The sequence below is a fragment of the Tursiops truncatus genome, chromosome 5 (assembly GCF_011762595.2).
Source record: "Tursiops truncatus isolate mTurTru1 chromosome 5, mTurTru1.mat.Y, whole genome shotgun sequence".
Lineage (NCBI taxonomy): Eukaryota > Metazoa > Chordata > Mammalia > Artiodactyla > Delphinidae > Tursiops > Tursiops truncatus.
Genome location: NC_047038.1, coordinates 107,555,529 through 107,573,962, shown reverse-complemented (window position 1 = coordinate 107,573,962; position 18,434 = coordinate 107,555,529). Strand labels below are relative to the sequence as shown.

The 18,434-nt window shown below is 38.8% G+C and overlaps 1 protein-coding gene across 17 annotated transcripts in view; it reads left to right on the top strand.

Moving 5' to 3' along the window:
- The window catches only part of FHIP1A (FHF complex subunit HOOK interacting protein 1A), a 277,537-nt gene that overhangs the window by 79,955 nt on the left and 179,148 nt on the right, over positions 1-18,434 (top strand). The gene's annotated exons all lie outside the window — the stretch shown is intronic.

Here is an 18,434-nt window from a genome sequence, read left to right as displayed (position 1 = left end):
TCTAGGGCCAGTATCCAAAGCACAAAATGCTTCCTGTTTTTCTCTATCCTGAATTCCCCTCAGGGCGTACCATCAGTGGTGGTGGGGTGGGATGCTGCAGCAGCTGATAGCTTGGTCCTTGTTTACTAGAATGGCAGCAACATTCTTTGTTTACTGGAATGGCAGGCAACATTGCCTGTCCACAGAGGTGAACATTATCTTGTTCAAAGCAGTGTTTCTGAGAGGCTACACTCTCTCCTCTTCTCAAAACATGTAAACATTTTTTCTTTGGGAACTGCATCTTGATCTTCTGGTAGCATTCTTTTAAACATCCTATTTTCTTTCTTTTTAAAAAAAAAAAATAATTAATTTTTGGCTGTGTTGGGTCTTCGTTGCTGCACACGGGCTTTCTCTAGTTGCGGTGAGTGGGGACTACTCTTCATTGTGGTGCACGGGCTTCTCATTGCGGTGGCTTCTCTTGTTGTGGAGCAGGGGCTCTAGGCACGCGGGCTCAGTAGTTGTGGCGCATGGGCTTAGTGGCCCCGCGGCATGTGGGATCTTCCCGGACCAGGGCTCGAACCCGTGTCTGCTGCATTGGCAGGCGGATTCTTAACCACTGTGCCACCAGGGAAGCCCCTATTTTCTTTCTTTTTAAACTACATTGGAGTATAGCCGATTAACAATGTTGTGATAGTTTCAGGTGCACAGCAAAGCGACTTGGCCATACATAAACATGTATCTAAACATCCTATTTTCTGTGGTGGCAAATCTCAACCCTGTGAGGGTGTATTTGGGAAGTAATCTAAATGTCTTCAGAGCTACGGAATCTGGGGAGTTCTAATTTTGATCAGGAGCAATAACGTAATGAAACCAGTTTCTCTTTTTATAATTGTATATGTGTTTGAAGGCTTATACACTGTATTGAAAGTTAATTCTCGAAAGAGGTGACTCTAAGTTTCAAGCAATGGTAGTCTTGTTAAAATAAGTGATTAGACTTGTATTTTACAGAGAAGCATATGCTATTTATTTGTATATAAATGTTGGTATTCTTTCTTATTAAAATTGATCAATCAGTCTATCTGTCAGTATTGTAGAAAGGATTCCTGTGTTTATCAGGTTGAATAAGATGATATTTAACTTCCTCATAAGGTATACCTCTAAGGCACTGTAATTAGCATCTTATTAGAGGTGTGTTTTGCATTGTTTCTCAAAGCCTTGTTAGAGTGCTTGTTAAAAAGCACATTGAAAATACAAATTAGTAGGCCACCATCTAGTGTGTCAGAATCTGAATCAGAGTGCTAGGGGGAAGGGTTTGGGAATCTGCGTTTTACAAGTAAATACCACCCAAGATTGACACCCCCAATGCAATAAAAGCATAGTTGTACCTAATCTTTGTATTTTTGGTTTTAAAGGTGTTGTAATCACCTTAATTTTTGCTTTGAATAAAACAGTGCCAGTACTTTTAGTATACTGTTGTGACACAGGGTTATGTTCTCAAATAGCTTATTATTAGATCAAATTAAGAATGTAACTGAATAAAGCTATACTTTGAACTTTATGTCTAAATTCAAAATGGATATATTTTTCATTGGATGCAAATAGATAAATCTGTTTTTTAACCTCTAGATGCTGAATACTAAGTTTTTTGAAATATCTTTATGAAATATCTTCTTAATTTGCCAGTAAGTCGTACGTCAGATATCTTATTCAGATGGAGGGTAAAGAGTAACGGGGTAGTGTCGTGGTCCGAACGCGGGTTGGAAAAGAATTTCCAGACACAAGGCAGAATGTAAAGAAGATAGAATTTATTAGAGAGAAGGGTCACTGCCAGAACAGCGGGCAGTGACCCTTCCTAGTAGTCTGGGAGAGTCGAGCCCAAACATGTGCTATTGATCAGTTTTTATAGGCAGAAAATAAAAGAACGGTCCAAGGTGAAAATTTCGTTTACTGATTGGTTGAGGCACATATACCTTCCTTCTATAGGGTGGGAGTGGGACAGGGCAGATGCCTTTCCTTATTTGGGACAGGTCCCGTCGCCCAGGTGGGCTCAGGAATTTCGTAACCACCGCAACTTGGTGGGGAGGGCGATTAAGAGTCAGGTAGGGGGTGTGACGTTGAAACTTTTTCAGGCAGAGTCGTCCTTTGTCCTTGAAGCACCATTGTCCTTGGAGCACCAAAGGTAGGTATTAGAGGCCCCTGGAGTCTGTGCTATGCTACTCTAGCATCCAGTCAAGCATTTTTCAGTAAACATTGTGATGAAAGCTTTGCTGTGCAATTTATGGTTCAGACAGGTGAAATCCTTTCTTTATAGAGCTCTGAGATTTTATGAAGCTCTTTGAATACCCTACATGAAATGGAGTATTAACATCAAGTACTAGACTTTGATGCCATGTTATTTTCATTATCATGTGCATTCTTTAGTAACCCTTCCTATAAAGTTATTAATTTTACAGAATGTAAGCTTTGTGTATAAAATGTGTTATTTTTTAGATATTTTCAATTCTACAGATTATACCTTTACTTTCAAAGACATATATAATATTATAGCATTTTGTGCATGTTAATATTAAGAGATAATACACTTTATGTAAGATAAAAATGTGACTATAGATTTATAAGTTAAGTCTATTGCAAGAAAATATTTCATTAAGTTTATACTTAAAAAATTGTGTTAAAATACACAACACAAAATTTACCATTTTAACCATTTTTAAGTGTATAGTTCCAGTATTGTTAAGTATATTCACATTATTGTGCAACCAATTTCCAGAATGTTTTCATCTTGCAAAACTGAAATTCTCTACCTATTAAACAACTCCCCATTCTTCCCTCCCCCAGCGCCTGGCAACCACCATTCTACTTTCTGTCTCTATGAATTTAACTCTTCTAGATACCTCATGGAAGTGGATTCATACAGTGTTTGTCTTCCTGTGACAGGCTTATTTCACTTAGAGTAATGTCCTCAGGGTTCATCCATGTTGTAGAATGTGTTAGAATTTCCTTCCTTTTTAAGGCTGAATAATATTCCATTATACCCACACGCATGCACACACATACACACACACATAAATACACATACACACCACATTTCATGCATCCATTCATTCATTGATGGACATTTGGGTTGCTTCAACCTTTTGGCTATTATGAATAATGCTACTTGTACATGGGTATATAAATATTTGTTTGAATTCCTGCTTTCAGCTATTTTGGGTATATATCTAGAAGTGGAATAGCTGGATCATATGGTAATTCTATTTTTAATTTTTTGAAGAACCACCATAATGTTTTCCACAGCAGCTACACCATTTTGTATTCCTACCAATAGTACACAAGCATTCCAGTTTCTCCATATCCTTACCAACACTGTTTTTTGTTTTGTTTTGTTTTTTGATAGTAGCCATCCTGATATCTCATGGTTTTGATTTGCATTTCCATAATGATTAGTAATGTTAAACATCTTTTCATATGCTTGTTAGCATATCTTCTTTGGAAAAATGTTTAGTCAGTGTCCTTTGCCCATGTTCTAATTGGATCATTTATCTTTTTGTTGTTGAGTTGTAGGAGTTCTTTACATATTCTGGATATTAACCCTTTATCAGATATATGGTTTACAAATATTTCCTCCCATTCTGTAGGCTGCCCTTTTACTCTGTTAATTATGTCCTTTGATGCACAGAAGTTTTAAATTTTGATGTAGTCCAATTTGTCTGTTTTCACTTTTGTTGTCTATGCTTTTGGTGTCTTATGCAGGAAATCATTACCAAGTCTAGTATCATGAAGCATTTCCCCTATGTTTTCTTCTAAGAGTTTCATAGTTTTAAGTCTTATTTTAGGTCTTTGATTCATTTTGAGTTACTTTTTGTATATGGTGTAGAGTAAAGGTCCAAATTCATTCCTTTGCATGTGCATATCTGGTTTTCCCAACACTACTTATTGCAGTGAAGTTTGTATTTTTAAAGACAGTTTAGGATAAGGAAAGGACAAACAGACAGTCATAATGTCACTGTTGGATCTATGTAGCAATTCCCATAAAGTCTCTTGCTTCTAATTAAGAATATATTTCAGAAACAAAACAGTATTGCATAGATTTGAAGCTCACCTTAGACTGAGATTTAATAATTGTAGGTAAGCATAGAGCCTGTGTTTAAGTTTTATGTTAGTTATTTGGTGGGCAATGACTTATATTTGGAATTTGATGATGGTAAACTCTGAGTTTTGGTCTTCAGGTAGGGGTGTGTGTGTGTGTCTGTGTGTCTGTCTGTTTGTGTCTGTGTCCTTTTATAGGGCTTGGCCAATGAGAGATCCTCTAATGTCTTAGGAAGCTTTAGTTTCAAGGCCAGAAGCAGAATCGACATTCTTATGATGAAGAATAGCCTGTAATGAATCCTGGGAAAAACCTAAGCCAGCTTGAACCATTCACCTGTCTGGGTAGCAGAAGTTACTTAGATCCTGTTTTTGCCTCTTAGCTCTAAATAGCAGTATATGTGTTGACAGAATGATATTTACACTGGCTTTGAAAAGGTCAAAAACCAGATATTGTGCCTTTGGAAGTCAGGTTATTTTGGGGAAGACAGGAGGGTGTTGGGAGTTGGGTGGGGAGAGTACAAAAGCAAATATATGTAACCAAGAGGAAAGCCTGGGCAAGGATACTTAGAAGGTAGAGGGAGAGCTTAGCTGGATGTAGGAGTAAAATGGATAACGAAAGGATCTAACACTTAGGTGTATTTCTTTGGAGGAAATGACAGCGGATACTAGAGGTAGCACAGTAAGAACCACAAGTGGAAAATGGGTTTGAAAAGAGGTGAAGACAATATGATGTAATATGTGCATGACAGTCCTGAGGAGATGCTGTCAGTGGAATTCATCGTTACGGATTTTGGATGTGTTCTCAGAACAGTGAGACAAATAGCAGGTAGACAGAGGCAATTACAGATATTCTGAGCTGTTGAGAGAATTCTGTATTTGAATGTAGTGTTTCAGGGCTAAGGGCTGTCTATATGAGAAAAGAGGAGCAGTTAGAGTAGCCTTGGAATGCTGTTCTTTCTAATGTAATACCAGAATGTCTGAGTCATACAGAATTGAGGTGGTGAGTGAGGAATGTTTCTCCGTGGCTTCCCTGGCTTTGTGTGGGACCAGTGGGAAACCATTTTCAAAAGTTGTTTTGAGTTAAAATTTAGCCTCAAGACTGTTTTGGGATGTTCTGAGTAAATAACACAAAAAAGAGACTTAAAAACGACTTCTCACAGTCAAATAATCAAACCAGCTGCCTAATGCTGTCATTCTGAAATTTGTTCATTCTGCACATACCTTTTCATAATTTTACGGATTTTAAAATCATGACCTGTCTCTACCTTGTTTTGTGAATTTAGTCTTTTTATTTATTCAGTCATTTTGGTCTCTTCTCATGTTCCCTGACCCTTATAATTTCACTCTAGCTTAGTCTGGGTCTTTTCCAGCTTTCTATGACTCTTCCAATTGACCAGAAGGGCTTAGAATACATGTATGAAATTTATATTTTGTCATGTTTTTCTATTTCACTTTCAGCCTCATTCCTGAAATACCCTGCCTTTTCTTTAAGGGTACAGGCTGCATTGAGTTGATGTACTCAGAGAAGAGTCTCTAATGACTGGTCCAGACCAGAGGTTTGCAAAGTGTGGTCCCCAGGTGAGCAGCAGCAGCCTCACCTGGACACTTGTTAGAAATGTGAATTCTTGGGCTGAATCAGAAACGCTGAGAGTAGAGCTCAAAAATTTGTATTAAACAAGCTCTCTGGATGATTCTGATGCGTTTTAGAGTTTGAGAACTGCTCTAGATGCTCTCGTTAGCTGTGTGCTGTTGTCCAAGCCATTCATTTTCTTTAGCCCTTGGTCTCCTGCTCAGGCAGATCAGGGCTTCCCAAATGTTGGTGTGCACGTGAATTGTCTGGTAAGCTTGTTTAAAAATTGTCAGAAAGTGGTACATTTTTCCTAACCTCGTACCCTGAGATTCTGACTCAGTGGTCTTGGATGACTCAGTTATCTGCTTTTCAGCAAGATTTCCAGAATAGTTCCCATATCTACGATCTGGACCAATGACTATGTCTGTTTCCTCTAAGCCCCAAAGTGATGTGATTTAAAGTGGCTTTTTTGTGTTCAGTAACTGAAGGCTTCGGGGCCAGAACTTTATTTTCAAAATGCAGTTTGCATTATTTTTCAGTGAAGCCATTATGTTCTGCTTTCTTTCCTTGAAAAATGTGATTCTTTCTTGGCTACTCAGATTACTGTAGGAGATTTTTCGCAGGCTTATCCTCATTGGTAAGGCAGTCCGCTCGCTAAAAGAGCTCTCTGCGTCTTATAAACTTGGAGATTTCACTATGTGGTTCTTCTAGGTAATTTATAAAAAAAAAATTAGTAAACTGTAAATGCTGGTTCTTAGGGAATACTATTTTTTATTGAGATCTTTTTGTCCCTACCCTTGATTTCCAATCTCTAAGCTGATTCCCTGTGCACTGTGGTATGTCGCCCTTATCTCAATGTCATTCATGTTTTTGTTTCTTTAGTTTTTACGGTACAGCTTTATTAGAATTATTTTTTGTGAGTCTTCCTCTTGTCTCTGTGACTGCTCCTTCCCAGTCTGTTTCCCTCTGTCTATCCTTTGAATGTCGGTGTTCCCTAGGGACTGCCCGAGTTCTTTTCTCCACATCTCACTAGGTGCTGTCCCCTTGGGACCTGCTTCTTCCTGTCTGCCAGGTCCTTGCTCAGATGTCTCCTTAGCACCACCCTTTATAAAGTAGCATCTGACACTCACAACTCTCCTCGGAGCTGTAGCCCCATGTCATCGGCTGCCTCCTGGATGTCCTGCAGGCAGATTAGGTTAACATATCCGAGCTTGAACTCATCATTCTTCTCCCCTGGAATCTGCACTTCTTCTCGTGTTCTCCATCTTGGCGAATGGCATCACCATCACCCTTTACATGACTAATACTTACCCAGCATCTTCTACATGCCAGGTCCTGTTCTGAGAACTTCCATGTAACTCCTCACAAAATCCTTTGAGATAGACTTTACTGTTATTCCCACTATACAGATGCAGAAACTGAAGCAAATGGAGTTGAAGTAACTTTCCCAAGGTCACAAAACCATTATCTGGTAGAGATGGAATCCCAGAGCGAGGAATCTTTTTGTTTTTTCTTTTTTTTTTTGCGGTACGCGGGCCTCTCACTGTTGTGGCCTCTCCCGTTGCGGAGCATGGGCTCCGGACGTGCAGGCTCAGCAGCCATGGCTCACGGGCCCAGCCGCTCCGCGGCATGTGGGATCTTCCCGGACCGGGGCACGAACCCGTGTCCCCTGCATCAGCAGGCGGACTCTCAACCACTGCGCCACCAGGGAAGCCCCAGAGCGAGGAATCTTAATCATTGTGCTCTGCTGCCTTCCTTTCTCAGTAGCCCAAGCTAGACATCTAGGATTACTCTTCCCCTTTACCTGGACATCTGCTCAGTCCTCTCCAGTCCACCTACTTAGTCTCTCTTCAAAGCACACTTCCATTTCTCTGCATTCCATCGTAGGTATTCTCGTCCGGACCTCCTTCATTGTTTGCCCCCGCTGTTATAACGGTGTCCTCTTTCCATCCATTTCTTTATATTACTGCCAGAGTGTTATTCTTCCTAGCAGTAAATCTCATCATGACACTTGCCTGCATCTGCCAGACTCACCCTCCTCGACTGGTCCTCCAGTGTTGGGCAAACCCCCTATTATCTACTTCATTGTTGAGCAAGCCCCACCAATTTGGAGGAACAGGACAATCCCACCATTTGAAGAATCTCGCCACAAGGAAGAGAGCTGGGAAGAGTCTCTGCCTCTTTTGGTCCTTAGTTTCTATTTATTTTAATAAAAGAACAATACAAAAAAGTCCGGAGTCTAGTCTGGCCAGAGAGGGAGGGCCTCTGTAATTTTGGAGGCCCTAAGAAGAGTGCTCTCCCACTCCAGTTCTGTGCTCCAGCCGTAGTAAACGACTTGCACCCCCTGTAATATGTCACATTCTCTCTACTTCCTCTGGGCCTTTGCATACGCTCTTCCCTCTTCCTGGAGTACTCTTCCCTCACTGCCCCATTTGCCTGGCTAACACCTTCATCTCCATATTCAGGACTCAGCTTAGATTTCATTTCACCTGGAAAGGCTTGTCTGATCCATTTGCCTTCCAACCAACAGGTTGGGTTAAATGCTTCTTCTTATATGATGTCATAGCATGCCATTCTTTCCTTACCATATGACTCACCAAACTTTGTTTTAATTGTCTGTTTCAGTTGCTTCTTTTTGAGTGGTAACTAGAAGCTGCTACACAGCTTAGGATGATTTCCTCTTAAGTGGTCACAGGCAGTTTTAGTAAGTAATTTGCAGAACAGTATGTCAGCACTTAAAGAAATGTATATATATAAAATGTGGATTTGAAAGGAGTCTTACCACTTTTTGTTTCTAGCCACTTTACATAAAATTAGCAACTTTTTTGGATGTTTTAGGAGATTTAATTACAAGCATCTAAAAAATCTAAATAATTACTTTCATGAATCATTATTGAAATACATTTTCAAGGTATTTGCACTTGTTGATTTAAGAGTATACCTTCTTAAAGGCTCATTGAGATGTACCCTAGAATCTGCTGGTACGAGTATAAATTGCTAGAACATTGGCAATGATATTAAGAAATCTAAAATCTAAATTTTATAAATTAGATTATTTTTAGAATTTAATGACTGGGGAAAATGCTCAGGATGTAAAATTAAATGGAAGGAGAAGGAATCAAGATTTAATTTCAAGTCATTAAATTCTTAAAAAAAATCCAATTTTAATAGTTGTCCTTCATTCCATTATAGGGATGTCCCATATGTATTTAATCCTTCTCTTATTATTGAACACTTTGCTTGTACCCGTTTTTCACTCTTAGAAATAATCTTCAATGAAAGACTCAGTACATTTTTACATAACTTTGTTTAGATTTCTGTTTTTATTTTATTTTACTTTTATTTATTTATTTTCTGGCCATGCCACGTAGCATGTGGGATCTTATTTCCCCCACCAGGGATCGAACCCACGCCCCCTGTAATGGAAGTGCGGATTCTTAACCACTGGACCACCAGGGAAGTCTCTAGATTTCTGGGTTTTTATGATAGATTTATAAAAGAATGAGCGAAAGACATTAAAAATATAGATCTCTTATTTGTTGAAACCTTTTGCCAAGTGTGTGTATAAACACACATAATTATGCTTCCGACTTAGTAAGATTTATGAAATTATTAGAAAGTATAGAAAAAAGACTAGGAAGAAATATATTAAAGCTTTAAAAATAGTTTGTCTCGTGGTGGTGCTTTGAGTGATTTTTACTATCTTTATATTTTCTCTCTCTCTATATTGTTGGTTATATATTGCAATGGCTCTATATACCGCAATGGCTATATATTGTTTTTATGATTTGAAAATAAATTAATTCAAAAATAAAGAATATGCCTTCTGGGAATTCCCCTGCGGTCCAGTGATCAGGATTCCACGCTTTCACTGCTGATGGCACGGATTCGATCCCTGGTCGGGGAACTAAGATCCTGAAAACTGTGCAGTGTGGCCAAAAAAAAAAAAGAATATGGTAAGCTTCTGCTTTGCTAGTTACAGTGTCAGCATCAAAGGAGAATTAAAAAAAAATTTTTTTGGCCACACCACTCAGCTTGTTGGATGTTAGTTCCCCGCCAGGGATTGAACCCATGCCCCCTGCAGTGAAAGCACCAAGTTCTAACCATTGGACTGCCAGGGAGCTCCCAAAGGAGACTTTTTTTTTTTTTTTTTTTTTTTTGCGGTACGCGGGACTCTTACCGTTGTGGCCTCTCCTCTCTGGTTGCGGAGCACAGGCTCTGGACGCGCAGGCTCAGCGGCCATGGCTCACGGGCCCGGCCGCTCCACGGCATGTGGGACCTTCCTGGACCGGGGCACGAACCCGTGTCCCCTGCATCGGCAGGCGGACTCTCAACCACTGCGCCACCAGGGAAGCCCCCAAAGGAGACATTTTAATGTTGATGTTTTATCAAAGAAGAATAAGCACATGGCAGATATATCCTATGAGGTTAGACATGTTTTACTGCATTTGTTCAGAGATATTTTCTCCATTTTTCCTAGTAATTTAGACCTTGCCTAATGGAATCTAGTGAATTGAAATATACAAGGTTCTGGGTCTTTTTTTTCTTCTCAGTTGTATTTGTTGTAACTGTTAAAAACAAGAGTACCACATAGCTTAAATTCTCACATTCAGTAGCTGGATTGTAGTATAACCTTTAGATAGTCCTAGGGTCATTTTTAGCATGTCATCATTTCCAGGGTAATCCTGTTAATATATGAGGACATATTTGTTTCTAGAGGCAAAAGCTGAGAGGATTGTGGCACATGGGGGTTAATGTAACTGACCCTTAAGCAAGATAAGGTGTTCCAGTGACCTACTTCATATTTGTAGACTCTGTAGCCTGGGATAGATTAATTTTAGAGATGCATTCCAGAATGTTAGATGAAGAGAGAGAGTATGAAAAAACATGTTAAACAGAAACCAAAGTAGTATCAGTTAAAAAACACCAACTAAAACAAACTCCTAAATCAACGCTATGTAGTTGGGGATCTGAAGACCAAGGGATGGAAATGCAAGGTTTGGGCTGTGTTTAGAGCGGAAAGGGCAGATTTGCGGGAGCAGTTTTCCCCAGGCTATTGTGAATTCGCTTACTTTTCTAATGTAAAAACATACGTGGGGCTTCCCTGGTGGCGCAGTGGTTGAGAGTCCGCCTGCCGATGCAGGGGACATGGGTTCGTGCCCCGGTCCGGGAAGATCCCACATGCGGCGGAGCGGGTGGGCCTGTGAGCCATGGCCGCTGAGCCTGCGCGTCCGGAGCCTGTGCTCCACGATGGGAGAGGCCACAACAGTGAGAGGCCCGCATACCGCAAAAAAAAAAAAAAAAAAAAAAAATGTGGACTGCCACAAGATTTTGCCTCTAATTCTGTTCTTCCTCCTTTGAGAAAATAATATTGATAGAAAGTTACCAAGACCCAAATCATAGTTTAAGTAAATCTCTATTTTGTTGAATATAATAGTATATGTATACTGTCTATATCTACTTGGAAAGTGGTAGTCTGAGGTGGAGCTTGGCAACCAAGGACCAAATCTGGCCTGCTGCATTTTTTTATGATCTACCAGCTAAGAATAGTTTATATATTTTTAAATGGTTGAAAAAAGACAAAGAAGAATATGTATATGTATTCTTCGAAGCCGAAAATATTTACTGTCTGGCCCTTTACAGAAAAAGTTTGCTAATCCTTGGTCTAAAGCAGTGGTTTCAATGTCTCAAGACATTTTTGATTGTCACAACCTGGGGGCGGGAGGGGGTGGAGGGGGTTGGAGGTGCTACTGGCAATCAGTAGGTAGAGGCCAGAGATACTGCTAAACATCCTCAGATGCACAGAATGGCCTCTCAAGACAAAGATTTAACTGATCCAAGATGTTGACAAAGACTCTTTCCTTCCCAAACTTTAGTTGGGCGCCTCCAAGCCTTCTTGTTTAGGCCTCGCTCAGCCTTGGCCCCCATCCTGTCTTTGGCCTGCCTAGCCCAGTTTTAGCAAGATTCTGCTGAGTCAGTTTAGTGAACCCCAGCACCGCTAGCTTTCCATACCAGATCACCCTTGTTATCTGATCAAATTCCTTATCCCCCACCCTTGATGTCTGATCACCCTGGCCTGTGTTCAGCAAGACTCCTGTTAGGTCAGTTTGGTAAGAATCCCCCTACCCTTGATGTCTTGTCTTAGTAATTTTCCATCTCTTGACCCCCTCACTCTGATTGTTAGTATAAGTTCCCAGCTGTCTTTGCAGTGTTTAGAGTTGAACCTGATCGCTCTCCCCTATTGCAACAGTCGACAGCCATTGCGATAATCCTGAATAAAATCTTCCTTACTGGTTTAGCAAGTGTCAGAATATTTTTTCTTTAACAATATCCGTAGTGTAGAGGTTGAGAAACCCTGAGCTAAAATAATATTTGGTAACATTTGGTACGTGTATGAATTCAGGGACCACCTCTGCAAATGACTCTGCAGCAGTCCCCTTCCCTTGTGTTTGGTACTGGCTCTGTTCCCTGGGTATCCTTAAGAGTGAAATAAGATTGACTCTGTATAGGGGGATTTCATTATCAACCTCCCTTCCTCCCTAATATTTTTTAAATTGAATTATAATTGACATGCAATGTTAGTTTCAGGTGTACAACATAGTGGTTCGATATTTTTATATATTATGGAATGGTCACCAGGATAAGTCTAGTTACCATCTGTCACATACAGAGTTATTACAATATTATTGACTATATTCCCTGTGCTGTACCTTACATTCCTGTGACTCCCCAATATTTTTCTATCTGTTAGAATCTTCATTAAAATATGAAACCTTGCAATCTTCAAAGTAAGAAGCTAAAAGGCAAATGTATGAATTTGTTAAAATAGTTCAGGCCACACTGTAACTGCTCTCCAAGCCATAGCTATTAATAATAGTGTTTATTTTTCTTGGAGTTAATGACCTAATCTAGCCAAATATATTTTTAGGGAATTCAAGGAAATATGTTCAGACATTTCCAGAAAGAAAAGTCTAATTCTTTGAAATACCTTAAATCAGAGAAGGATAAATGAAATAGCCAGCAGTGTTAAATTATATATTTTTCAAATAGGTTACCCACCATAGCCACACTAGCATATCCCTTTATGTTTAAGGTATTTTTAGCTGACAGAAGTTGCCGAGGCACTGAAAAGGGCTGCTGTTGCCCGGGTACCTATCAGGGATGTTGGTTAAAATGGCACCTGGTTAAATACGTTTCACTGTGAAAACAATTTGCTGAGGAGCATGAGGACGAAGCTCCCTATGGGGTTTGGTTTTGGAGAGGACAGCAGAATACATGGAGTTTGAATTTTGGTGATACTAGCAGTACTAAAGGCAATACAAACACCCAAATTTAGGTTAGTTGGCAGAATAATTTGGCCATTTATTTGGCCAAATAAGGGGCAGTTTTCCTTCATTTTGTTCAATAGATATGAGTTCGGGAGATTAGACATTTTTATAAGTATAGTTATGCTATTTAGATGTACAGAAACATTTCCAAATGAAATTTGCTTTGCTAAAATGTCAAAGGAAATTCCTAAAGCCTTATCTTCCTATTTTATTGGCACTAACCTAAATTTTTTATATGTGCGTTTCTGATCAAGTCACCTGTGTTAATGTGTGTGTACACATATATAAAAGAATGTAATTATGGCATAGAAAACACATTTAGGAAAGAGATTATGGATTTCTTTTTCCAAATAAAAGTATAGCTCCTTTGTCTGAAAATAGTTTTCTTTAAGCATACCAGAAAATCTGAGCAGCATTCTGCCAGTAGCTTTTTTAAGGGATGAAACAGATGCTCCATTGATCCCTGATATGGTTATTTATGTGGCTGGTTTTCTACACGAAGGGAAAAAAGTTTGATTAATTACCATTAACTGTGACATATCCTGGGGGTAATGAATTTTTTGTGTGTGTGTCTATTTTCTCCCCTTTTCGAATAAATTGGTGGCTGTGTAATAGGTTCCGGTAAAGCAGTCTGCCAGAACACTTAGTGGAAAATAAATGCAGCCTCTACAGAAACATAGGATGGCAGTGTTGTCATGCACTTAGGTGGTGCCTGAGAGATGTGGTGTCCTGCCACTGTCTGCAGGATCTGCATCTTCAAGTCATTTTCTTGGGAGCGTGTGTTGGTCCTGGTGGTTGTTTGTGCATCCTGGAGGTGGCTACTTAGACTTGGAGCTACAGTCTGTTGCCATGAATACCAGTGGGAATTTGAAGCCCATCCAAGATTAAACCTGTGGCTTTGATTTCAGTAACTCCCACTCTTGACTCTTGTCGCTCAGGGTATCATTGCTGTGATTCATTAAATTAGTGCTTCCTAGTTTGGAGTAACAATGTAATTTGATGTGCTTCTGCAGATTTTTTTCTTATTTGATTTCTTCAGTACTATACAGTAGGTAGGCAGGTGTCAATTATGATAAAGTAAGTTTTAGTGACTTGTCCAAGGCCACTAAATAGTATGTGACAACCTGAAGCTCAAACCCAGGCCTTCTGTACCACATGCTTTTTTATACATTGTTGGATTTGATTTCCTAATATTTTGTTTAGGATTTTTGTGTCTATGTTCATGAGAGATATTGGGCTATAGCTTTCCTTTCTTACAATGTCTTTGTCTGGTTTTAATATTAGGGTAGTGCTGGCCTCATAGAACAAGTTAGGAAATATTCTCTCTGCTTCTGTCTTCTGGAAGAGAGTATAGAGAGTTGGTATAATTTCCCCTTAAATGTTTGGTAGAATCTACCAGTGAACCCATCTGGGCCTGGTGTTTGTGTTTTGGAAGGTACTTAATTATTGATTCAATTTCTTTAATGGATATAGGCCATTGATCTATTTTTCCTTGTATGAGTTTTGGTAGATTGTGTCTTTCAAGATATTGGTCCCTTTTACCTAGGTTATCAAATCTGTGGGCCTAGAGTTCTCCGTAATATTCCTTTATTATCCTTTTAATGTCCATGGGATCAGTAGTGATGACCGCTTTTTCATTTCTAATATTAATAATTTGTGTCTTCTGTCTTTTTTTCTTAATCTGGCTAAGAGTTCCTCAATTTTAGAGATATTTTCAAAGACAGCTTTTGGTTTCATTGATTTTTGTCTATTGATTTTTTGTTTTCAATTTCATTGATTTTTACTCTAATTTTTATTATTTTTTTCCTTCTACTTACTTTGGATTTAAGTTGCTCTTCTTTTTCTAGTTTCCTAAGGTGGAAGCTTGTATTACTGATTTTAGATCTTTCTTCTTTTCTAATATGTGCATTCAATGCTGTAAATTTTTCTCTAAGCACTGCTTTCTCTGCATCTCACAAATTTTGTTAAGTTCTGTTTTTATTTTCATTTAGTATTTTAAATTTTCTCTTGAGATTTCTTCTTTGACTCATGTGTTACTTAGAAGTGTTTAATCTATCGTATTCTTTTTTGTTCATAAGCACTGTTGTACAGTTTTCAAGGTACTAGTAGAGAGGATTGTGCCCACTGATAAAAACTGTATACATTGGGCTTCTAATGGTGAAGGAAGGTGGAAGGGGAGAAAGGAAGGAAGCACTGACTATTGAGTTATTCTTTCATTTTCATTCTTTGGTTAACTTTGCTTATTTTCAAAATGGATTTGAAACTGACAATAAAACATATATATATATATATATACACACAGACACACACACACACACACATATATATGTATATACATATATTTGAACCATTATTACAAGGATGAAAATATATGATAAAATGGAGGAAACAGTTGCACCAGAGACTTGTCCTCTCAAGTATTAGTAATTTTCCCTGGTCTAAGAAAGGGACTGGACAGTAGATAACTTTAAATTAAGGTTTTTTACAAGTGCCATAATTTCAAATCATTGATTGAAAACTGAGCTGATAATTCTGTAATGAAAGGTAAAGAATTTATCTTAAATATTATTACCTGAATGGTGGGTCACCTCATCACTGCACAGAGGTGGATGGCAGTTATATTTGTAGGCAGGTTGTTTATTTTCCATACAGATTGGTAACGTGACACACACTTTTATTTTCCTGTTATTTATATTCCATCTTGTCCTAAAAAAAGATTGAGTGGTTAATAGAAATACAGGTAAAAAAAGAAAGATAAAATTGTGAAGGTGAAAATAAAGGCATGCAATAAGTTAAAGGCTGCAGAAATGTGTTAACAAGGTTTGCCTGCCCCTGTTATTGAATGTGGACCATAAATTTGCATCTGAGCTTCAGGCTCAAATTAAGGGCAGCCACAAGTTGAAACATCACACTGATCTAAGAGCAGGTCTCCTGGGGGAGGCTGAGCCTCCATGAAGCTGGAGTTGGGGTCTGGGTTCATGGTGTTTGCAGACCTCAGCTGCAGGGGTTTTAAGACCTTTACTGAAGTCTTCTGCCATCAGTGTGACTTCGTTTTGTTTACTTTTTCTTATTTCTCTCTTCTTCTCCCAGCTCAAGTACTTGAGAAGGTCTAAAGACTTGCTGCCCACTCTGGAGATTTGGGAAAAGGTGGTGTGAGTGGAACAGGTTCCCCTAAACAACTCAGTGCAATCATTTCAAGTTACGCAGCGTCTTTAAGGTTTAAAAAGATACTGTTTATCCAGGAACCTTTTTAGGAAGTGAGGCCTGAGAGGAATTACTCCTATGGGTCCTTGTGAAGTGGGCACTGGGTGACAGGGAAATCAGCCTGCTTTCAACAACAGCCGTGTGATAGCTACAGTAATAGTTTTCATTTGGCTGATACTTGTAATGCCTCTCAGTTCAAGCCAAGTACAGGATGCCAAGTACTAGGAATACAATTTAGTAGAAGTGATTCTTCCAGGAGATAAAGCAGTGAAGTTGAAGCTCTGAGACTTAGGGTTGATTTAGAGGCATAATTTAAGCCACAGAAGTTATTTTCTTTTTTAAATTGAGGTGAAATTCACACAACATGCAGTTAACCATTTTAAAATGTACAATTCAGTGGCATTTAGAATATTCACAATGTGGGCAATTACCATCTCTTTATAGTTTCAAAAAATTTTTTATCACTCCAGAAAACCTCATACCCATTAAGTAATCACTCCCCATTCCCCTCTTCTCCCCTTCCGCTGGCAACCATAAATCTGCTTTCTGTTGTGGATTTGCCTCTTCTGCCTATTTCACATAAAAACCATACAACAAGTAACTTTTTGTGTCTTGTTTCTTTTACTTAGCAAAATGTTTTTGAAGTGCATTCAAATTATCAGTACTTCATTCCTTCTCATGGTTGAATAATCATCCATTGTATGTACATAGCACAATTTGTTCATCCTTTGATCTGTTGATAGTCATTTAGATTGTTAGCTTTTGGCTATTGGGAATCATGCTGCTATAAAGATTTGTGAACAAGTATTTATTTGTTTTCAGTTCTTTTGGGTATATACCTAATAGTGAAATTGCTGGGTTATATGGTAATTCCATGTATAACTTTTTGAAGAACCACAAGGTTTTTTCACAGTGGCTATATCATTTAACATTTCTGGTGGAATATATGAGGATTCCTATTTCTCCAGATCTTATTTTCCTTCTTTTTTGTAATTTATTTATTTATTTTTATTATAACCATCCTAGTGGGTAGAGAGTGGTATCTCACTGTGGTTTCCATTTGTATTTCCTTGATAAACAATGATGCTGGACATGTTTTCCACATGCTTGTTAGCCAATTGAATACCTACTTTGAAGAAATGTCTATTCAACATTCTTTGCCCATTTTACAAAATTGGGTTGTTTATTTTGTTGTTGAAGTGTAGGGGTTCTTTATATTTTCTGAATATGAAACCCTTATCAGAATGTTCAGTTCTCAAAAAAAAAAAGTTACAAAACGTACAAAGAAACAGGAAAGTCTGACCCATTGATAAAGAAGAAATTGGTAGGAGCCATCCGTGAGGAAGCCCAGACATTAGACTTAGTAGACAAAGACTGTACATTAGCTCCCTTAAATATGCTGAAAGAGCTAAAGGAAACCATGAATAAACAACAAAAGGTAATCAGGAGAATAGTGTATGATCAAGTAGGGGGTATCAATATAGAGATAGGAATTGTAAAAAGGAACCAAATAGAAATTCTGGAGCTGAAAGTTACAATAGCTGAAATTAAAAACAAGCAAACAAGTGAAAAACTAAGGGGCTTCAACAGGAGATTTGAGCAGGCAGAAGAAAGAATCAACAAATGGAAAGATAGGAAAATTGAAGTTACCCAGTCTGAGGAGTACAAAGCAAAAAGAATGAAGAAAAAGGAGCAGAGCCTAAGAGACCTATAGAATCCATCAAGCTTAGCAATATATGCAATATGGGAGTCCCAGAAGGATAAGAGAGAAAGAAAGGGGCAGAAAGATTATTTGAAGAAATAAGTCTGTAATTTTCCAAATTTTATGGAAAACATCAATATACACATCCAAGAAGTCTAAGAGCCTCAAAGTAAGATAAACCCAAAGACATTCACACCTAGACGCATTATAATAAAACTGTTGACAGCCAAAGAGAGAACTTTGTAAGTAGCAAGAGAGAATCAACTTGTCATATACAAGGGCTTCTCAGTAAGATGAACTGCCCATTTCTCATCAAGACCATGGAGGCCAGAAGGCAGTGGGATGATATATTTAAAGTGCTGAAAGAAAAGAATTGTCAACCAAGACTTCTGTGTTGGCAAAACTGTCCTTCAAAAATGAACGGGAATGGGCTTCCCTGGTGGCGCAGTGGTTGGGAGTCCGCCTGCCGATGCAGGGGACGCGGGTTTGTGCCCCGGTCCGGGAGGATCCCACATGCCGCGGAGCGGCTGGGCCCGTGAGCCATGGCTGCTGAGCCTGCGCA